The following is a 22,033-nucleotide window of genomic DNA, read 5'->3' on the forward strand; positions in this document are numbered from 1 at the left end:
ATTCCACAAGTGCTAGCTGCTAGACAGCCCAGAGTGCATCATTCTTTTTCCTATGCTCTACGGCCCAGGACCAACTACAGAGAGATTTATAGCAAGTTCTAGGTGCTGAGTGACCTAAGCACAGTGGCTTTCCACGCTGGAACACAGCTGACCACTCTTCCATGGGTTCCTCAGATCACTTCTACTTTTTCTCTCATGGAGGATTTGGCCCTAGAAGATTTGCTGGTCAGAGCTTGCTCTTCCAAAGGTTGGATAGGTTCCAGTTTCAACTCCCTTGTTCAGAACATATGATGCAGAAAAACTACGATCATTCTTACTTGAAAGTTCTAGCTCTAGGCCAGGTGCAGTGGCTCACACCTGTAATCCCAGCACTTTGGGAGGCCGAGGTGGGTGGATCACGAGGTCAGGAGATCGAGACCATCCTAGCTAACACGGTGAAACCCCGTCTCTATGAAAAATACAAAAAATTAGCTGGGCGTGGTGGCACATGCCTGTAGTCTCAGCTACTTGGGAGGCTGAGGCAGGAGAATCTCTTGAACCTGGGAGGCGGAGGTTGCAGTGAGCTGAGAGCATGCCCCTGGGTGACAGAGCAGACTCTGTCTCAAAAAAAAAGAAGAAAAGAAAAGAAAGAAAGTTCTAGCTCTAATGTTAGTTATTAAAGATAATCCATTTTGCTTTTTTTGGAGAATTTTCCTTTTTTTTTCAAAATAAAACTAAAAGTCCAATTTTCCTATTTTTTTTTTCTGCCCTCTGGGCCTTTCCCTCTGTATCTCTTCTGAAGAAGCTTCATGGAAAGTCGATTCCTTTGCCTTGTATAAAGAGAGTTGAAGGCTCAGGTTGATCTGAGCTTTGCCAAGGTGGGGCTTAAAAGAGAGCTCTGTAAAGATCTGATAGTTCTCCAAAGATAACCTTCCCCAACCCAGAGCCCAGCAGCTATTACTGTTCTGTCATTAACAATACCAATCAAGTTCTAATGTCACTGAATGTGCTGATCCTAGGGACCTATGTGGTCTCTCTAACAGAGAAAGGTGACTGTGGAGTTTTGACATGTTTACTAGAAGAATCTCTACTCATATAGGTTGGGAGCCACCTAATTAGATTAGGTGAACCATCCAGCTCACCTAATCCTTTGGCACAAAAGGGGATAACCCAGCCACGTTGCAGATTGATTTGATCCTGGTGTTTCCAAAAAGAACAAAACGTTGCCCAATGCCCCACAATGGCTTCAGCCATCCAGTTCCAACTCTGCACAACTAAACTGTAAATTGCACATCCTGGTGAAAGCATTCTGCCCTCAGCTCTGAGACAAGGGAGGACTGTTTGTACTCAGCAGCAATAAATCTTTACAAGTGGATTTGGACTTTTAGGAGGTGTAATGTTTGGTTTTTTTTCAAGCAACAATGCATGGAGCCAACTGCAGTGCTTTAATCTCTAAACAATGTGAAACCTCAAAATGAATCTCTCCTGTACTAAACCGCCCCCCACCCCACCCCACCCCAGTATTGTTTCCCAAGCTTCAGGGCACAATAGATTTTTCTCGAAGTCCCAGAATACTGAAGGATTTCCTGGCCACTAGCCACAGAGCCACATTGAAGTCCCTTTTTATATTCCTCAGATATATTCTCTTCATTTAAAGAATCAATACTATAAACCCTTGGATTACCACATGCCAACATTAAAAGCACACTTTATTTTGGTAACAAATAAAGGGAATCCAAGCAGCAACAAAAAGCGAAAAGAAGTGCCATTCACTATTACTCACAAAACACCATGATTGGCCAGTAGTGTGATCAGCACATTAAATTCAGTCCACGTGTGTTTAGGGTTTGGTCAAGTTGTATTAAGCCATCTGGCTTATTCTTCCTCTTCCTGGTAATCTCATAGCATAGCTTCACAAATAGTCTATAGCTTAGGCTTACAGAAGACACCAATAAAATGTTTTTCTTTTCTTCTTCTTCTTTTTTTTTTTTTTTTTTTTTTTTTTGAGATGGAGTCTTGCTCTGTCGCCCAGGCTGGAGTGCAGTGGCACCATCTCAGCTCACTGCAACTTCTGCCTCCCAGGTTCCAGCAATTCTCCTGCCTTAGCCTCCCAAGCAGCTGGGACTACAAGTGTAAGCCACCACACCCAGCTAATTTTTGTATTTTTAGTAGAGACAGGGTTTCATCATATTGGCCAGGCTGGTCTCAAACTCCTGACCTTGTGATCCACCCGCCTTGGCCTCCCAAAGTGCTGGGATTACAGGCGTGAGCCACCGTGCCCGGCAATGGGAGACGGCGTGCAATGCTTTTCAAATGAATAGATGAATAGTTAAAATACCACTAAATACCTACTAGAATGGCCAAAATTCAAAACACTGACAACACCAAATGCTGACAAGGATGTGGAGCAACAGGAACACTTATTCATTGCTGGTAGGAATGCAAAATGGTACAGCCACTTTGGAAGACAATTTGGCAGTTTCTTACAAAACTAAATATATTCTTACCACACAATCCAGCAATCGTACTCCTTGGTATTCACCCAAATGAGTTAAAAACTTATGTCTACACAAAAACCTGCACATGGATATTTACAGAAGCTTTATTTCATAATTGCCAAAACTTGAGAGCAACCACGATGTCCTTTGGTAGGTGAATAGAAAAATGAACTAAGTCACATCCAGACAATGGACTATTATTCCATGCTAAAAATAAATGAGCTATCAAGTCATGAAAAGATATGTTACTAAGTAAAAGAAGCCACACTGAAAAGGCTACATGCTGTGTGCTTATATGACATTCTGGAAAAGGTAAAACTATGGAGACAGTAAAAAGGTCAGTGATTGTTCAGGGTTGTTCAGGGAGGCAGGGATTAATGAGCAAAGCTCAGAGAATTTTTAGGGCAGTGATGCTATTTTGTATGATACTATAATGGTGGATACATGTCATTATACTTTTGTTAAACCCTTAGAATGTACCACACCAACAGTGAACCCTAATGTAAACTATGGATGTTGGGTGATAGTGATATGTCAGTGTAGCTTCATCGATTGTAACAAATGTATCACTCTGGTGCAGGGATGTTGATAGTGGAGGGGTGGGGCTGTGCAAATGTGGGAGCAGGAGGTATATGAGAACTCTGTACTTTTGGCGCAATTTTTCTGTGAACATAAAACTTCTCTAAAAAAAATAGTCCTTATTTTTCCTTTTTTAAATTTCTTTTAATTTTTTTGTCTTCTCTTTTCATCTACATTTACTCAGCCACCGAATGTGGCTTACTGCTAACATAGTCCTTTTTTTAAGATAAAGTAGTTAAAATAAGGTTAAATCAGAAGTTGCTCATTCTAGTATTTGGATGGACTAGTATTTTGGATGATGGTGTGTGGACAATGGATTGGTGTTTTAAGTGACTAGTGGGAGGCTCATAGGATGACTATGTAACATGAAGGCAGATCTAGATCTCATAACTCATTCTCTGTACCACAGAGGACAAGAGAGTGCTGCTGTTTGGGCTTAATGCATCCCCAGTGGATCCAAGGGTCATGTCACCCTTGTATCTGGTCTGGCAGTAGCAACATTGGGGTTTATGTTAGGGCTTTTGAATGGAGATCAAGAACTAGTACCCCTTTTGACTGTCCAAAATCTGAACCAGTTGGTAAATTGGACAAAGGGGTAAGGAAGGCAGAGGGTGGTAAATATTACTTTCATTATAGTTAAAGCTGATATTGGAGAATGTGGCTTATATCTGCAAACCCTGGGCCTCCTAAATATTTAACCCCCAGAGTTAGAAAGACTTAAGCATCCAGGCACCTACAGGCCTCTGGATGTGAGAATAGATCCTGTACTAAGCTTCCTGTAAAACCCAGAGCAGTTGAGAACACATGCTCTCTTGGACTGGCTGGCTCCTAAGAGCCAGAGGAGAGGAAGGATAGGGTAGTGCATGTCTAGTTCTAGTTGCTCTTCCAAAATTGGCAGTGAGATAAGTCATTCCAGCTCCCCACGGACTGAGTGACTGAATGGTGGAGAGTAGCCGGGGTATTACACTAACATGAAAACACACCTGGGGTGGGAGAAATCATTCTCCTACTAACCATAAAATATAGACAAGATGATTTTACACCATGTAGTTTCTTTCAGGAATCCCAGCATGTGGTTTCTTTCAGGAAACCCACATGTGGGTTTTTTCAGCTTGTGGTTTCTTTCAGGAATCCCAGAGGATAAATGTTTTGCTTTTCTTCTTTGTTTCAGATATAGTGAGCATTACTTGGAGGAGTTCATAACATCTGCTAATAGGTACTTCATGGTTGGCCACAAAGTCATATTTTACATCATGGTGGATGATGTCTCCAAGGTGCCGTTTATAGAGCTGGGTCCTCTGCATTCCTTCAAAATGTTTGAGGTCAAGCCAGAGAAGAGGTGGCAAGACATCAGCATGATGCGTATGAAGATCACTGGGGAGCACATCTTGGCCCACATCCAACACAAGGTCAACTTCCTCTTCTGCATGGATGTGGACCAGGTCTTCCAAGACCATTTTGGGGTGGAGACCCTAGGCCAGTCAGTGGCTCAGCTACAGGCTGGCGGTACAAGGCAGATCCCTATGACTTTACCTAGGAGAGGTGGAAAGAGTCAGCAGGATACATTCCATTTGGCCAGGGGATTTTTATTACCATGCAGCCATTTTTGGAGGAACACCCATTCAGGTTCTCAACATCACCCAGGAGTGCTTTAAGGGAATCCTCCTGGACAAGAAAAATGACATAGAAGCCGAGTGGCATGATGAAAGCCACCTAAACAAGTATTTCCTTCTCAATAAACCCTCTAAAATCTTATCCCTAAAATACTGCTGGGATTATCATATAGGCCTGCCTTCAGATATTAAAACTGTCAAGTGATCGTGGCAGACAAAAGAGTATAATTTGGTTAGAAATAATGTCTGACTTCAAATTGTGCCAGTAGATTTCTGAATTTGAGAGAGAAATATTCTGGCTACTTCCTCAGAAAAGTAACACTTAATTTTAACTTCAAAAAATACTAATGAAACACCAACAGGGCAAAAACATACCATTCCTCCTTGTAACTTGGGGCTTTGTAATGTGGAAGAATGAATCTAGGGTAATCAGATATAAATTCCCAGTGATTTCTTATCTATTCTGGGTTTGGGGGAAATACTATCAACTGAACCAAAAATAACTTGTCATAGGCAGAGATAAAGCCAGAAACACTCTACACATGCCAGATGACATCTGGAGAAAAGGGTGCTAAGGGAAGCGTTTGGCAGCAAGATATGATTGTAAGGGGTTGTCCCTTGAGTTCAATGTCTGCCTATTTCTGATGGGTCTAAAGCAACATGGAGTTACTGTGCAGCAGAGCTCTCAGTAAAGACACCATTTGCCTTGGCAATCCTCAAAAAGCTTCAATAGCAGATTGCTTCAGACCATCTGTAGTCCGTCCTTTTCTCATCTGGATGTTGTTTGGCTTCTGTGCGAAAGATTGGTGGAGTATCCCAGTAGATATCATGGTGGTGTGTGATCAGAGTCCCAAGGAACCTGAATGAGCCAAGGTGCCCAGCATGAAGTCAAAACAAAGCCTTGACATGAGTTTGCCATGAAATAGCGAAGAGAGAGTGGAAGAGAGGAGCCAATCACTGTGGGGCAGTGCCACCCTGAGGGCACTTAGGGTATGGGGTTGGTGCTTAAATACATCACAGATCCGGGTACTGAATGGGAGGAAGTGTGGGTGATTTCCAATCTCATTGACCCTATGTTCAGGGACTTGAACGGAAGATGTTTCTTGTGTTGCCTAAGTGGTATTCAGTCTACCAGACTCTGCAACTTGCATCTTCAAATCCTTGGTAAAGAGATGTGGATGGTGTCAGAGAAGGCAAAGGCCTGCAGTGGATTGAAGAGGCTTGCAAGCAGTTCTGTTTCTAGGATGTGGGCTTCATCAGAAGACACTCAGTCACCACTTAGCTAGTCTAAACCTCAGGGTTCCTCAGCCCATCATACCCCAACTTGGAGGACTGACATCAAGGAGTAGACTGGAGAAACAGCCCTCCCATCAAGTAACCTCTTGTTCTCTCCTGCTCCATCTGCACTATGGAAGTGTAACAATTAGACATACTTGGCAAAATGGCTAATTGATTTGGTAACAGAAGCATGAGCCATAACAATGGAAGATCTAGTTATCATGACTGAACAGCTTAACATTCAATTCCCTTCTCTAAGAGAAGCTGTGAAATCCTACATATTATTTAAAGTTAACCAAATCAATGTAAAGGGAGTTAGGAGACAGTGTGTACCTATGCACATATATTTATGTTTTGCTTGTGTTCCAGTCTCGGTCATTTGTTTCCATTTTCAAGCAATTTATTTGAAGAGCCATTGCACTAGCCTGATGTATACTGCAATGAGCTTCTTTGATAAAATGAAACTTAGATTTTTCTCGACCATTTCACCGTGCCTCCTACTTCATTTTTTGCCAGAAAATCTCACATCCAACAAAACAAAACAAAAACCCTGAATTAGTGGGCTTTGAAAAGGAAAAAGCAGGGCTTTGAAAAAGTAGATCACACATCAGTTAAGACTCCTGCTTCTCTATTAGTCAGGTTGTCTTGGATTCAGTCTGGAGTAGGCAGAGCTTAAGGGTTTTTAAGTCCTGACCCAAAGAAATGATCTAGCCTGAAAGTTTAGAGCAAAGGACTAATGTTTACTTTTAAAGGAATTTCTTGATTTTTTAAAAAAACTTCATTAAAGTTTAAATCTCCAATGGACAAATTCATAATCTTGTTAATCGTTATTACTAAACTTTTTTTTAAATGTCCCAATTTACAATTAAATAAATTATTTTCTCAGTATATTCTGGTCTGGTCATGGATTGTGCATTTCCTCCCAAAGATATTCAAAATTGTCAATTAGAGAATTTCAGGTTTTCAGACTCAGAAAAGTCCTCATGCCCTTCTGAAAATGTGTCCACTATTACAAAAATAGAACAGACTTGGGATTCCCAAATTTTTGTTTGTTTTTGAGACAGAGTCTCACTCTGTCACCCACGCTGGAGTTCAGTGGTGTGATCATGGTTCACTGCAGCCCCGACCTCCTGGGCTCAAGTGATCCTCTCACCTCAGCCTCCTGAATAGCTGGGACTACAGGCACCACGCCCCACTAATTAAGAAAAAAACGTTTTTATAGAAATGTGGTCTCACTATGTTGCCTAGGCTGGTCTCAAACTCCTGGGCTTAAGTGATCCTCCTGCCTTGGCCTCCCAAAATGCTGGGATTACAGGCATGAGCCACCATGCCCGTCCAAGGGATTCCCCAACTTTTAAGCAACAAATACTTATATAGAGCTTTCCACAGCAATGCGCTGAAATAATGAACTGCCAGTGAAAGAATCATTAGGGAAAGGCTTGCCCCTGAAGCTCAGGGTGGGGCATCAGGGCAGAGGAAGAAAACAATGCCATCACCATATCTGGGGATTATTAGTCCTGACCTCTGGGGAATATATCTGGTCAAGTGGGAAAGTCTGGATTTCCAGCAGGTGTACTTATACTAAAAAATTTAAAGATGACCAGGCTAATTTAGTGAGATGCACTGAATATGCAACAGGGCATGATTACCTCATAGTGGAGAATTAGTCTCATTTCATAAAAGAGGAAGATGAGGTCCAGAAAGGTTTTAGACTCGGAAAAGTCCTCATGCCCTTCTGAAAATGTGTCCACTATTAAAAAAATAGAACAGACTTGGGATTCCCAAATTTTTGTTTGTTTTTGAGACAGGGTCTCACTCTGTCACCCATGCCAGAGTGTGGTGGTGTAATTATGGCTCATGTGGCCGCAACCTCGAACTCGGCTCAAGTGGTAAGTGGTAGGTGACTGATGTGGGCTTCATCAGAGGACAGTCGGTCATCAGCTGGTCCCACTGCTTAGCTAGTGTAAACCTCAGCGTTCCTCAGCCCATCATACCCCAACTTGGAGGGTTGACATCAAGGAGTAGACTGGAGAAATAGTTCTCCCATCAAGTAACTTTTTGTAAGTGGTAAGCGACTGAACTGAGGCTCAAAGCAGGGAAACTCACAGGACAGATGTGTTGACAGTGCATTCAGAGGGCCATGTTTCATATCATGGAAAGCACAACTATATATCTTCCCAGGCCTCTACCATCTCCCACTTTTTATGCATGAAACCTGCCCCAAATGCATTAAGTAAGTTTAAAAGCATCATGTTAAAAAAAATTGGTTAGGCACGGTGGCTTAACCCCCATAATCCCAACACATTGGGAGGCCAAGGCAGGTGGATCATTTGACTCCAGGAGTTTGAGATCAGCCTTGGCAACAGGGCGAAACCCCGTTTCTATAAAAAATACAAAAATTAGCCAGGTGTGGTGGTGTGTGCCTGTAGTCTTAGCTACTCAGGAGGTTGAAGTGGGAAGATCACTTGAACCCAGGAGGTGGAGGTTATGTGAGCCGAGATCACGCCACTGCACTCCAGCCTGGGCAACAGAGACCCTGTTTCAAAAAATAAAACATTGTTATCATTCTTATCTTTACATTGTGCATGGAGGGCTGATGTAAGCACCATGGCCATGCACTGAGCAGTTATATCAGGGCGGGGCTTCAGGAGGTGTGATCAGGCAGAGGAGTAGGTGGAAGGAACAAACCATACTTGCTCCTTCCACTCCACCTCAAATCTGGGAACCACATTCAGCCAAAAGGGGAAAAATGTGTTCAAGGCCTGAAGGATTTCTCTTTGTCCCTCTTTGCTCTCTCTTAGCCAAAGCCACCACTATCAGGAACCTCAACTATGGCAGTACTTACAAGCACTTATTTAATGTACTGTTTGTTAAATGTGCCTAACATAAACAAATAACACTGGCATGATTGCATATTAACAAGCGTGAAAAGTCATAGAAAGTGAATGTGTAACACACTATACATACCTTTTAAGGAAAGAAAAGAGTCAAGTAGGGATCCACTGGTGAATGTCTGAGATCTGAAAGAGTGCTGATCCAGGATTTAAACCCAGGACTGTCTGCCTATAGATTATCTTACTATAAATCCTGTGCTCTTTCCACAGCTCCACACTTCTTTCTCACACTGTTTTACACACACACACACACATACACACACTTTAACCATCTTATTGTTGAAATTGGAGATACCAAAGAAATCAACATCAATGCTCTCAATGCTTTTGTTAGGCATTAAAGAGAGGGGATTTAGGAGACCCCAAACTCTTTAAAGGCAAAATGTAAGTCTAAAATTGGAGAAAGAGGAACATGAAACCTGACCAGGTATGAGGCATAGGTAGTACCAGGGCTAAGGGAGTATGAAAGAAGGATGGCTCAGGGAGGTGGAAGAAGCCTCAGATAATCTGACTCTGAACTGAGCTTTGAAAGGAGAGAAAGGGTCACTGTGAAGAGTGGATGGAATGAGGTTTCAGAGAGGCAAGCAGCAGGTGTGAAGCCCAAAGTGCTACAATAAGACCTTCATGGAAATCCACAGGAATGGTGCTTTGGGACCGGATGAAATCACCTGGCAGAGCCTGTGTGAAAAGGGCTGGCTGACCACCCCATATTCACCCAGCATTTCTGGTGCTCTCTCTCCCTTCTCAGCAATCCCTGATCTCCTTCAGGGAATTTATGTGATTTCTATGGAAACTGGTGCCATGCTTGAAGCAAGTACCCTTGGCTAAATCAATCCATCAGGACTTTCCATTTCTCTGGTGACAACTATTGATTCAAGGGTGGGCAGGTGACCTAAAGTAGTCAAAGTGAATTTCAAGTCTTCTACTAGAAATAAGGACACGTGTAAAAATAGGGGCTGCTGGACAAGGGAAGTCCACCTTAGGATAAAATTGACAATAGGAAAGGAGGAGCAGAGACACTGAAGGAAACCCAGGCCCTGGTGACAACTTTGAGCCATTGGATCCAGCCTTACCTAAGGTCTGCACTGTCTGTGGGCTTTTCAAATGCATGGGCCAGTAAAGTCCCATGATTGTTTAAGCCAGCTGGAATTGGACTCTCTCTTACTTATAACTGACAGTATCTCCATTGAACCCCTCTAGGATGATTAGCTCCTTAAAGGCAGGGCCATAGTCTGCCATTGCATTAGCTCTAGCACCTACTGCATCACCTATTTCAGAAGTACTCCTTAACAAATATTTACTGAACAAATGAATGAATGCACCAACATCCATTCCGATCATGCCTTGATATGTTTTGCTTTAGTTGGAAGGTTTTACATTTTTGATTATAGACTGTGTGTCCTATTAAAAAGCAAGTGTTTGGATATCTGGCACCTGGAACTTTTCCTCCTGTAGTATACAGTATGGGAACTCAGGAGTTACAGCCTGGGCTGTAGGCTTAAGCTCCAACTTGGTGCCATAAGCTGGTGGATTCAGTGCTACTTCAAGGTCAGCAATGTGTAAAATAAATTTGCTTCATCAGCATAAAGCAGTGGTTCTCAGCCTGGGAATCACTCTCCTCTCCATCCCACGGGACATTTGGCAATGGCAATGTCTGGAGGTATTTTTGGTTGTCACAGTTGGTGGAGGAGTGGGTGCTATCTACATACTGGGTAGAGGCCAGGAATGTTGCTAAACATCCTGGGCAACATGGCAAAACCCTGTCTCTACACAAAATACAAAAAGAAAAAGAAAAAAATTAGCCAGGCATGGTGGCATGAGCCTGTAGTCCCAGGTACTCGGGAGGCTGAGGTGAGAGGATCACCTGACCCCAGGGGTTCAAAGCTGCAGTGAGCTATGATTGTACCACTGCTCTCCCACGTGGACAACAAGTGAGACCCTGTCTTAAAAACAGAACAAAACAAAACCAGCCAGGCACAGTGGCTCCTGCCTGTAATCACAGCACTTTGGGAGGCCAAGGCAGGTGCACCACTTGAGGTCAGGAGTTCAAGACCAGCCTGGCCATCATGGTGAGACCCTGTCTCTACTAAAAATACAAAAATTAGCCAGGTGTGGTGGTGGGCACCTGTAATCCCAGCTACTCAGGAGGCTGAGGCAGGAGAATCGCTTGAACCAAGGAGGCAGAGGTTGCAGTGAGCTGAGATTTTGCCACTGCACTCACTCCAGCCAGGGCGACAGAGCGAGACTCTGTCTCCAAAATCAAAACAAAACGAAACAAAAAAACAAAAAACCATCCTACAACAAAGAATTATCTAGCTCAACATGTCACTAGTACCGAGTTTCTTGGACTTCAGTAATAAACAAACATTGGGAACTAATATGCATTACACTTGCACGTCTATACCCTGGGAATAGTCTCCTGTTGCCATCAAGAGCCTCTAACTCACCTCCTGGTTGTCCGCTAACATTCACAGCTTTAGAGAACACAAAAGTAGTTCTCTATACTGGACACGAGAGGGCAGGAATTTCCAAAGATAACCCTGTTATCCTAAGCGACTGCAGTGATTAAAAATATTCTTTTCCGGAGCTGGTGAAGACTCTGCACATTTGTAGAAATAGATGTTAATTTTGCATACAAATGAAAATGGCAATTAATATTTAAAGGATGTGGCTATAAAAAAAACAGCCTTATTAGTTAAAATAAATGAGTTTGACAATTAGTTCAAATAAGCCTTAGCTATATAAACCCCAAAAGGAGTTTACTGGGAGACTATTGGAGAATTCTGTGAATAGAAGGGAGAATTGACAGGGGAGCAGGGGTGTGCTGAAGCCAGCTTATACTGGCTTGTGAGAGTCTATTATAGGCAATACTTCCCAGCTCCCTGTTCAGTGACATCACTGTGATAATAGGCCGTGGTGGGAGTATTTAAACCATGGGAGTCAACACACACTAGAAACCAGGGCTCTTTTTCCTTTCCTTAATTTCCTTCTTTCTTTCTTTTTTTAAAGTGTCAGTTGTTAAAAATTTTACCAGTATATCACTGCAACCAGGCCATGAGTAAGAACCAGGAAAGCTTAGGGGCCTCTGCAACTGAAAATTGTGGACTCTCCCTAGAGGTCTGCCATTAATATGACTCAGTTCCAACTATCTCCAGTCTCAGGGTTTCTTCCTTCAAAATTCTAAATTCCTAGGAAAGAAAACTCAAAAGTCACAACACCACTCCTGCTCCCAGCAGCTGTGTCCTGGAGTATGTTTACTGGAGAATGATTATACTATGGGCAGTTCTCAGAGAAGCACATATTGTTGTGAGCTGGGTATCTACCCTCTAAAAGTATCTACCACTTTCCACTTACGGCTGTCTGGCTGTCAATCACTTCTTCCCATACATTCAAAATATTCCCTTCTACCATGATCCAAAAATGTTATATACTACTCCAGCACAGCCCCTTCTCCCAACAGACCACTGAATCCACAGATAATGTCAGAGGCCAGGCTACTCAGAGTCTACTTCTCCAGATAGTGATCATTTCTCCTTTGATCCTTTAGACAGCTTGTATGACTGTTCTGCAATCTGTGACAAACGGCAAGTTTAGCTCATATCCAAACACACTACAGTGAGAGACAAGGAAGAAAGAGAAGGGAAAATTGTAGTAACTCCTATTTAAAGAGGAAAATGATGGTTCCTTGCTCTGGAATTCAGTGGGCCTGTGCTGTAAGTTTCCAATCACAGCTAGCCACATTCTTCAACCACCATTCCAGTCTACTTCAGACCCATTGAACTATGTAAAGTATGACTGGTCTTAAGGGCTGTGGCAGCCTGGACCAGGTAAACAGCTTGTCCAGGGTCCCACTAAAAGCTCACTTATTTTACCTTTATCAGGTAAATGGCAAGCAGCTGGACACCCACATGTGTGGGACATTGCTTGCAGGAGTTAATGCCTCTTTCTCAGAGATAGGGGACACGAAATGCTGGTTGTCAAACTTGGCTGTACCCTAGAATTACTTGGAGAGCTAATATTGATGCCTGGGGCCCCACCCAGAGATTCCAAGTCAGGTGGCACAGGGTGAAGCCTGGACACTGGGATTTTTACAAGCTTCCCAGGTGATTCTATAATAGTATGCAGCAAAGTGTGAGAACCACTGGCACAAAATACAGCAATCTGCCTTGTGGTTTCCTACGTGTGGTTTCTTTAGTGTTTTTATTTCTCGGGGGATTTGCTAAACTTCTTGGATCTGTAAGTTTATAATTTTATTTTAAATCAAATTTGGAAAGTTTATGGCTATAATTTCTTTTTTTTTGCATATGATATGACTTTATATTTGAAAAAATCTAAAAACTCCATCAAAGAATGATTAGAACTGATAAATTCAGTAAAGTTGCAGCATACAAAGTCAACGTACAAAAACTAATAGCATTTCCACATGCCAACAGTGAAGAATCTGAAAAAAAGTAATCCCACTTACAATACCCACACATAGAATTAAATACTTAGAAATTAACAAAAGAAGTGAAAGAGCTCTATAATAAAAACTATGAAACATTGATGAGAAAAATTGAAGGGAACACAAAAAAATTGAAAGATATTCCATATTAATGGAGTGGAAGGATCGATATTGTTAAAATGTCCATACTCCCCAAAGCAATCAACAGATTCAATGTAATTCCCTATTAAAACGCTAATAAAATTCTTCACAGAAATATAAAAACAGTCCTAAAATTTATTTATTTATTTATTTATGTTATTACATAATTTTATTATATAAGGATTAAAAACAGGTGAGTATGAGTTTCTAGTCAGTATAACATTTCCCCTGAAGAACTGGAACTGAACTTGAAAGGAGCCTAAGGTAAAATGAATGTTCCATATGTTCATCTAGGCGTTGTACAATCACATGTACGTGTTTGTCAAATCTCATTCAAGCAAATACATAAGATCTGTGCTTTTCTTTATATGTATTTTACCTCCATTTCAAAGAAGGAATAATAAAAACTTGTTTTATTATTATTATTTCCAAAAAATGTCTGTTCATGTTCTTTACCTGCTTTTCTATGGGTTTTTTTTCTCATAAAGTTGTTAAAGTTTCTTATAAATACTAAATATTAGGCTTTTCTCAGATGTACAGTTTGCAGAAGATTTCTTCCATCCTATAGGTTGTCTGTTTACTCTATTGATATTTTATTTTTGTGTGGAGAATATCTTCAGTTTAATTAGATCCCGTTTGTTAATTTTTGCTTTTGCTGCAATTCCTTTTGGCATCTTTGTGAGATCTTTGCCCATGCCTATGTTCTGCATGGTATTGCCTAGGTTGTCTTTCAGGGTTCTTGTAGTTTTAGGTTTTATATTTAAGTCTTTAATCCCTTGAGTTGGTTCTTGTATATGGTACAAGGATTGCGGCCCAGTTTTATTTTTTTTTTTTATTATTATACTTTAAGTTCTAGGGTACATGTGCACAATGTGCAGGTTTGTTACATAGGTATACATGTGCCATGTTGGTGTGCTGCATCCATTAACTCGTCATTTACATTAGGTATATCTCCTAATGCTATCCCTTCCCCCTCCCCCCACCCCACGACAGGCCCCGGTGTGTGATTTTCCCGTCCTGTGTCCAAGTGTTCTCATTGTTCAATTCCCACCTGTGAGTGAGAACATGCAGTGTGTGGTTTTCTGTCCTTGTGATAGTTTACACAGAATGATGGTTTCCAACTTCATCCATGTCCTTAAAAAGACATGAACTCATCCTTTTTTGTGGCTGCATAGTATTCCATGGTGTATATGTGCCATATTTTCTTAATCCAGTCTATCATTGATGGGCATTTGGGTTGGTTCCAAGTCTTTGCTATTGTGAATAGTGCTGCAATAAACATATGTGTGCATGTGTCTTTATAGCAGCATGATTTATAACCCTTTGGGTATATACCCGGTAATGGGATGGCTGGGTCAAATAGTATTTCTAGTTCTAGATCCTTGAGGAATCGCCACACTGACTTCCACAATGGTTGAACTAGTTTACACTCCCACCAACAGTGTAAAAGTGTTCCTATTTCTCCACATCCTCCCAGCACCTGTTGTTTCCTGACTTTTTAATGATAGCCATTCTAACTGGTGTGAGATGGTATCTCATTGTGCTTTTGATTTGCATTTCTCTGACGACCAGTGATGATGAGCATTTTTTCATGTGTCTGTTGGCTGCATAAATATCTTCTTTTAAGAAGTGTCTGTTCATTCCTTCGCCCAATTTTTGATGGGGTTGTTTCATTTTTTCTTGTAAATTTGCTTAAGTTCTTTGTAGATTCTGGATATTAGCCCTTTGTCAGATGGGTAGATTGCAAAAATTTTCTCCCATTCTATAGGTTGCCTGTTCACTCTGATGGTAGTTTCTTTTGATGTGCAGAAGCTCTTTAGTTTAATTAGATTCCATTTGTCAATTTTGGCTTTTGTTGCCATTGCTTTTTGCATTTTAGACATGAAGTCCTTGCCCATGCCTATGTCCTAAATGGTATTACCTAGATTTTCTTCTAGGGTTTTTATGGTTTTAGGTCTAACATTTAAGTCTTTAGTCCATCTTGAATTAATTTTTGTATAAGGTGTAAGGAAGGGATCCACTTTCAGCTTTCTACATATGGCTAGCCAGTTTTCCCAGCACCATTTATTAAATAGGGAATCTTTTCCCCATTTCTTGTTTTTGTCAGGTTTGTCAAAGATCAGATGGTTGTAGATGCACACACACATCTTATCAATAGTCAGAGTCTAGCTAGTAAAGCAGAAACTACTATTCTAGGTATTTCAAACAGTGGGGATTTAATATAGGGAATTGGACATGAAGGTGATAAAAGAACTTGGGAGAAATACAAGGGAGAAGAGGCAACCCATAATTTTTAAATAAAAGCAATAATATCCTGAAAGTTGAAGGACAAAAATGTAGGATGTCTAGAAAGAGCTAGAACCTAGCAGAAGTTATCTGGCATGAGGTGACACAAAAGAGAGAGGAGTTTCAGCTACTGATTGATATGGTACCCATAGTGAGGGTGTGGAGGGGACATCCAGGCTTTTCTCCTCCTCCTACCCTCCTCTCTTCTGTTAGTATTTTTCATCAGACAGCAAGGGAGTCTGGGTAATATGGACCTCTGCCACACTGAGCAGAGCACAGGAAAAAATGGAAGATTCAAGAGTAAACAGGCAAATGTCTACTACAGTCCAATCACTGTGCCACAAAGCACCCATTTTTACCCTTCTATCCATACTTAACTTTCATAAAATGACTTAGTGCTTCCACCTACTAGAATTCAATTAACTTTTGCACAAATGGACACTCTCTTCCCAAAAAGATGGAACACAAAGTACCATCTGACATAGTGTCTCTCACCATGTCCAGGAAGCCCACATGAAGTGAGTTCCTCTCCATCAGAACTGTACTTGGCTCCTCACAGTTTTGTGAACTCTGATCTAAACTAATAAAAGAATATCAGTGTAAATAACAGAGAGAGACTCTCCACAGATAATAAGTTTTTTCAGGAGTATGCAGAGCATTTGCAAATCTGGGATATGTAGGCTATGGAGCCCACAGGCATATTGAAAGAGGTTGAGGCAAGGGGATGCCTTTAAATGTAAAAGGGAAAAGTATACATAATTTGTTCTGAAACAAAGATAACTTTGGTTACAGGGGCTTATTGCAGGAGTTAATACCAGTTCATTATTGGTATGTAAGACAAGTGTTCTTGTGCATCTGGCTAGCTGTCCTTGTGACTCATGTAGCAAACTGTGTAAGAGCTCTTCAGAGAGTCTTTGTAATCATTCTTATCATAAGCATGTGTGCATGAGGGCCCTCTCTTGTCAGCCTTCTGGCTTTATTTTTGTTGTTGTTAGGGTTTGACACAAGTGACTCCATTTTGATCCTGACAACTTTCACAAAAATAACTAACATTCCTCATTTTAAAATAATAGAAGGAAAAAAGAAAATAGATAATTGACTAACATATAGAAATATATATTTATGTTTATAATATATAAATAAGAAGAATATGCATGCCTGCTGCAGTCCTCATTTCCATAACTGGTCACAAGGTCAAGTTCATATTTATCACATTTCTTTCACCACCCATTCCATGTTCCTTCCCCTCTGCTAAAAGCTCAGCTAGATACTGTTCTTTACCTGGTGGAATGGCATAATTGTTTTCCCTATGGGACCTGAGTCTTTGATGAGTCTTTATTGGATTGCCACAGTTTTCCCTTAACAATGGCTGTTGGATAAAATTGTAGTAGAAGGCCCCCAGTGAACACCTTGAGCTGTAAATATAGCACCATTCCACTATTGTATAGTAGCAACCAACTTTCTTCTTGATAATTTTGGACCCTTGATAATTGGGTCCCCTGACCCAATACAGAGAACTCCTCTGGCTGTTGATTCAGCATGATGAGAATACAAAATGTCCAAGGGGAAGTCTCAACTTCCAGTCGACGGAATGATGATTCTGTTTCCTGGTGAATACATTTCTTTCTGAGGCTCTAGGGCCTCCAAACCCACTGAACCCAAGCTTGCAGAGATGGAAACAAAAATGACGCCATTGGGTTATTTGGTGTAATTGTAAAAGAGGGCCTCACGCCTCTACCTCATGCATTCTGGCTATGGAGAAGACAGTATGACATAGTAGCCACTATTTTAAGGCATATTCCACATACTTTAGGACAGCACCCAACCACACAGAGTGTTGTCTCACAGCTCACATTGTAACAGAATCTTCAGCAAGCCATTTCACCATTTCATAAAGTGACCTGCTTCCAGTGATGAGTTGCATGGTAAGAGCAATGGACTCCGTGGGTGTGAGTCTATTGTTGCACTTACTTCACAGCAAAATATATCTCTTTAGTCTGAGGCAAAGGATAAAGCCTCTTTGGTCTGAGGCAGTGGATAAAGCTGCAAATGGTGGTCCTGGCAGAAGAACTGTAAGAAAGGAAGGCAAATCTCTACCAAACATATTTTTATTGGGGGACAAATTTCTTACTTTTACATGATGGAAAAGATCCAAGGTAACCAATATGCCACCATGGTCTCTGCTGTTGGCACATTGGGCATTTAGCAGTGGGGATAGCCAGATCATCACTGATGAGAGGAAATCTATCTTCCTGAGCCTTGGCACAGCTTCCATCCCTGCACCAATGCCACTTTGTATATAGGCCCATTGAGCAAATACTGTGGTGGCTGTAGAAAAAGGCTGACTGAACTCAGTCACGGAATAGATTATCTCATCGACTTGATTATTGAGAGCTTCCTCTGCTGAGACTGCTCTTTGGTGAGCATGTTCATGTGATACATATATCCTGACACTCTGCCTATTTCAGAAGCCCATAAAGGACCTCGGACTTTCTTGTCACCAATTTACCAATCTGCACAAGTCAAATCTCATATAAACCACTTCCATTTCGTGGATCACAGATGCCTACACCAAGCTTTTAGTTTGTTGGATCAGACAGCATTAAGTTCATGGTGTTTAGAAGAGTCATAGCTCAAGTAAATTTCTTATGTATCAGGCATTCATCTTCTACCTGGGTCATGCAAAATGCCTCACCCAGTGTCTGTATTTGCCACTTGAGTCTGCTAAGTGGCACAGACCTTGCTCTACAAACTGGACTTTAAGTAGACCCTTCTCTTGTCTTGGGCCTCACTCAAAATTGGAATGGTTACCAGTTGCTCAATAAATAAGAGTGGCAACCCAAATGCAGTATATGTCACCTCCAATAGCCAGAGTCCCCCTGAGCATTGTGCCTCTGATTTAGTTGAAAGTGGTGCAAGGCACAGGAACTTGCTTGTCTAGAGCAATATGTCTACATGCTCCTTAGACATAGTGTTGATTGTCAGGCCCCTAAATTTCTATGGGGTTTTTCTTCCACCTCTTTGTATACATTTGTGTTAGAATAACAACTGTGACTCTTGCTATTTTCTGCTCAAAAGATCCAATCAGCTTGTTGCTAACAATAGTATCCTATGAGCTGTTCTGATGATCAAGGACCCTGTGGACTGTATTACAACAACATAGGAGAGTTCACATACCTCTGGAGTTTACTGATGTCTCTGCCAGGTGAAAGCAAACTGCTTTTGATAATCCTCACTAATCAATATAGGGAAAAACACATTTGACAGCTGCATACCAAATACCAAGGACTATGCTAATTTGCTCCAGCAAAGATACAACTGGAAAAGTAGCTGCCATTGGAGTCAGCACTTAATTTACTTTACAGTGATTCACAGGCATTCTCCGACTCCATCTGGGTTTTATACTGGCTAAGCAGGCAAGTGCTAGGAACCAAAAGCCCACAATATTCAGGTCTTTAAATGGTAGCGCTGATCTTCACAATTACAATTTCTACAGGGAGGTGCTATTAATTTTGATTTGCTGTTTTAGTAGGAGAGCCTTTTCCATTGGCTTCCATTTGGCCCTTTTTACTGTATTAACCATTTCTCCATGGGTCAAGTTCAGATGTAAATACTTGACCAATTGCTAAGTATAAATATTCCAACCATACATTCAGGAACTACAGCAAAAACCACACAGTGGCTCTTATATACTGGGGTCACTGTGAGATACATTGAGGGCACAATTTATCCCCTGTTCTCTGTAAGTCTTCACTCTCTTCAGTAGACCACAACAGCATTTCTAGACCCTAGAAATTATTGGCAACTCAGAACTAGTGTCCATTCTACATTTCCCCCAAGGACATAGGTGTCCTAGCAAATAACCACAGGTCCTCCCTCAAGGTGACATAGCCTCCCTTCAATCAAGGGATTCAAGTTCTGTAAACTAACTTAGGTGTGGGAACATAGCAAGAGACCATAACTTATTGTGGCAACTCAAGTTACATTTCTGCTGACCAGGCCTAGAGTTTTTCCAGTAATATAGAAACGCATCATTTTTATTTAAATCAGAGTCTATTTTAGTATCTCCTCATACTGATACATTTCTTAATGACTTGGTGAAGAAAAATGTCCTCTAAGTCCCACCCCCAACCAAAGAACATAGAGGGAAGGGGAATGGACTGAACATAATAAATTCAGTCACTCCAATATTCCTGTCTTCCAAACTAAACCTTTGGATTTCTCACATAATGCCAGGGAAGTTATGGCATCTCAATCTCATTAATTGTGGACTACCACTGAATCCAAATTTTAGTTTAACAACCAAGAAAATGCTTAGAACCACTAGTAAGATAACATACTAAATCCAGAATCTCAGGTAAATGTCCCTGTTTTAGTAACTTTAGCTCAATCCAATATTATATTCCATTTATCTTGTCTAACAGTCTTACAATCCATTCCCACATGTGTTTCCCTACTAATATACATTAGTGAGAGCTTGAAATTCTTTTAATGTACTATTGGAGCAGATCTTGAATTCTCTCCCTGGGGCATGCTGTGTCTAACTCTAGGTATTAAGTCTACAAGTAATGAAAATAGGCATCACCCTATAAATCAGCTATATTGGATGGGGTCATGAGAGCCTCTATAAGCAGGGAAAGACTTATTTCCTCAGAATACTAAGAGGAGTTGTTTCCACTGACATGGGAACCTCGAGATTTAGAATTTCAAGTTCTCAGATTCATCTGAATCCACCCAAATGTTCTCATCCCACATGAGGGTCCTAGTCTTTCCCAATTCTCTAAATTTAACAAAAGAGATTTTTAGAATATAGAATATTTTGTATATTCAAATTTCATTCTACTTATGTACATCACACAAGTATATTTTGGGTTTTATCCTCAGCCATGTGTGACTATGGCCACACACGGAATTCCTTGTGAAATTGCTAAGGAGCTAAAAGGGACATGCACACACTCGCAAATTAAATGGCACCATAAAAGTCATCTGGTTCTGTGTCCATGCTTTGAGGTGAGAGTTTAAATTTCTAGACTTGTTATTTTACTTATATTAGCTCTCCAGGACAACCAGAAGCAGCAATTCCATCCTATAGACCTTGCACTCTTTATAACCACAATGGAGTACAGAAGCTACTTAATGTCGCAAAGTCTTTCCTTCAATTGACATTTCCTCCCAAGCAATTACAGGTGATAAGATAATTTTAATAACTATGCTACTACTATGTGCCAAACATTTCTAGTTACCCTATTCTACTTTTTAAGGAGGTTTCATGGTATTCCAACTCAAATAAGTGAGCAATCCCAGAATTATTGTGAGGGTCTATTTCTCAGGGCTTTTGGTAGTTTGCATAAACGGCCATTATTATCCATGGCCTTTTGCCTTGCCCCCAGATGACAGTTTTCCAACAGCTAGTTACGTGAATATGAACCAGCACGCCTCCAACAGACTTACCATGAGTGCTCCCTAGCTGAGATTAGCTGAGCCGGGCCCAGATCAACAGAATCACACAAATGACCCATAGATTCATGAGAAATGCTAAAGCATTGTTGCTTTAACCCATTCAGGTTTGGGGTGGTTTGTTATACAGCAAAGGCTGATAACAGAAAACTCCTAGTACTACAAACTATATCAAATAAGGGTCCAATCAGGAAAATATGGGTATTTCAAATGAGAGATTCTCATGTGAAAATTGGTTACACAGATGATGGAATTGATAAGAAGCTAAAAGGGACAGTGAAGAAACTGAGAAGCTGCAACCATCCCTAGGGCTAGAGGGGCAGAGGAAGTCCAAAAGACATGAAGGATGCAGCTTCTGCAAAGGACACTTTGACTTCAGATTTGTGCTTTTTATTTAAGCTCTCTAGTACCATTAGATGCAGCCATTTAATCTGTCTGTTGGCTGTTGCTTTATTTATGTCCTTTATTTCATTAAGTTAATATATACAAAGTTCTTAGAACAGTGGCTGGCACATAGTAAGAGTTATATGAGTGGTAGCTGTCATTATCATTGTTGTCATAATCATTGTATATTTTTATAGCAAGAACCATAATTGCCCTTAGTCCATTTTTTGTTGCTATAACAGAATACCACAGACTGGGTAATTTGTAAAGAGTGGAATTTTATTTAGCTCATGGTTCTGGAGGCTGGGAAGCCCAAGGTAGAGGGGCTGGCATCTGGTGAGGGCCTTCTTCCTCATCATAACATGGTGGAGGACATCACATGGCAAGAGGTCAAGAGCTTGCCAGCTCAGATCTCTCTTTTTCTTCTTATAAAGCCACCATTCTCATCAGAGGGCCTCATCTGATGGCCTTATCTAATCC

General features: G+C 41.1%; 1 long non-coding RNA gene and 1 pseudogene across 3 annotated transcripts in view; one reads left to right on the forward strand and one right to left on the reverse strand.

Annotated features, from left to right (window-relative positions):
- The window catches only part of GGTA1 (glycoprotein alpha-galactosyltransferase 1 (inactive)), a 58,677-nt pseudogene extending 51,843 nt beyond the window's left edge, over positions 1-6,834 (forward strand). The window contains exon 7 of the transcript NR_132141.1: positions 4,228-6,834. The product of NR_132141.1 is annotated as a glycoprotein alpha-galactosyltransferase 1 (inactive), transcript variant 2 (transcript). The remainder of the gene's footprint in view (positions 1-4,227) is intronic.
- Positions 1-22,033, reverse strand: part of LOC117974360 (uncharacterized) — a 96,831-nt gene that overhangs the window by 15,564 nt on the left and 59,234 nt on the right. The window lies entirely within an intron of this gene.

Source organism: Pan paniscus, chromosome 11 (assembly GCF_029289425.2).
Source record: "Pan paniscus chromosome 11, NHGRI_mPanPan1-v2.0_pri, whole genome shotgun sequence".
NCBI classification, from domain to species: domain Eukaryota; kingdom Metazoa; phylum Chordata; class Mammalia; order Primates; family Hominidae; genus Pan; species Pan paniscus.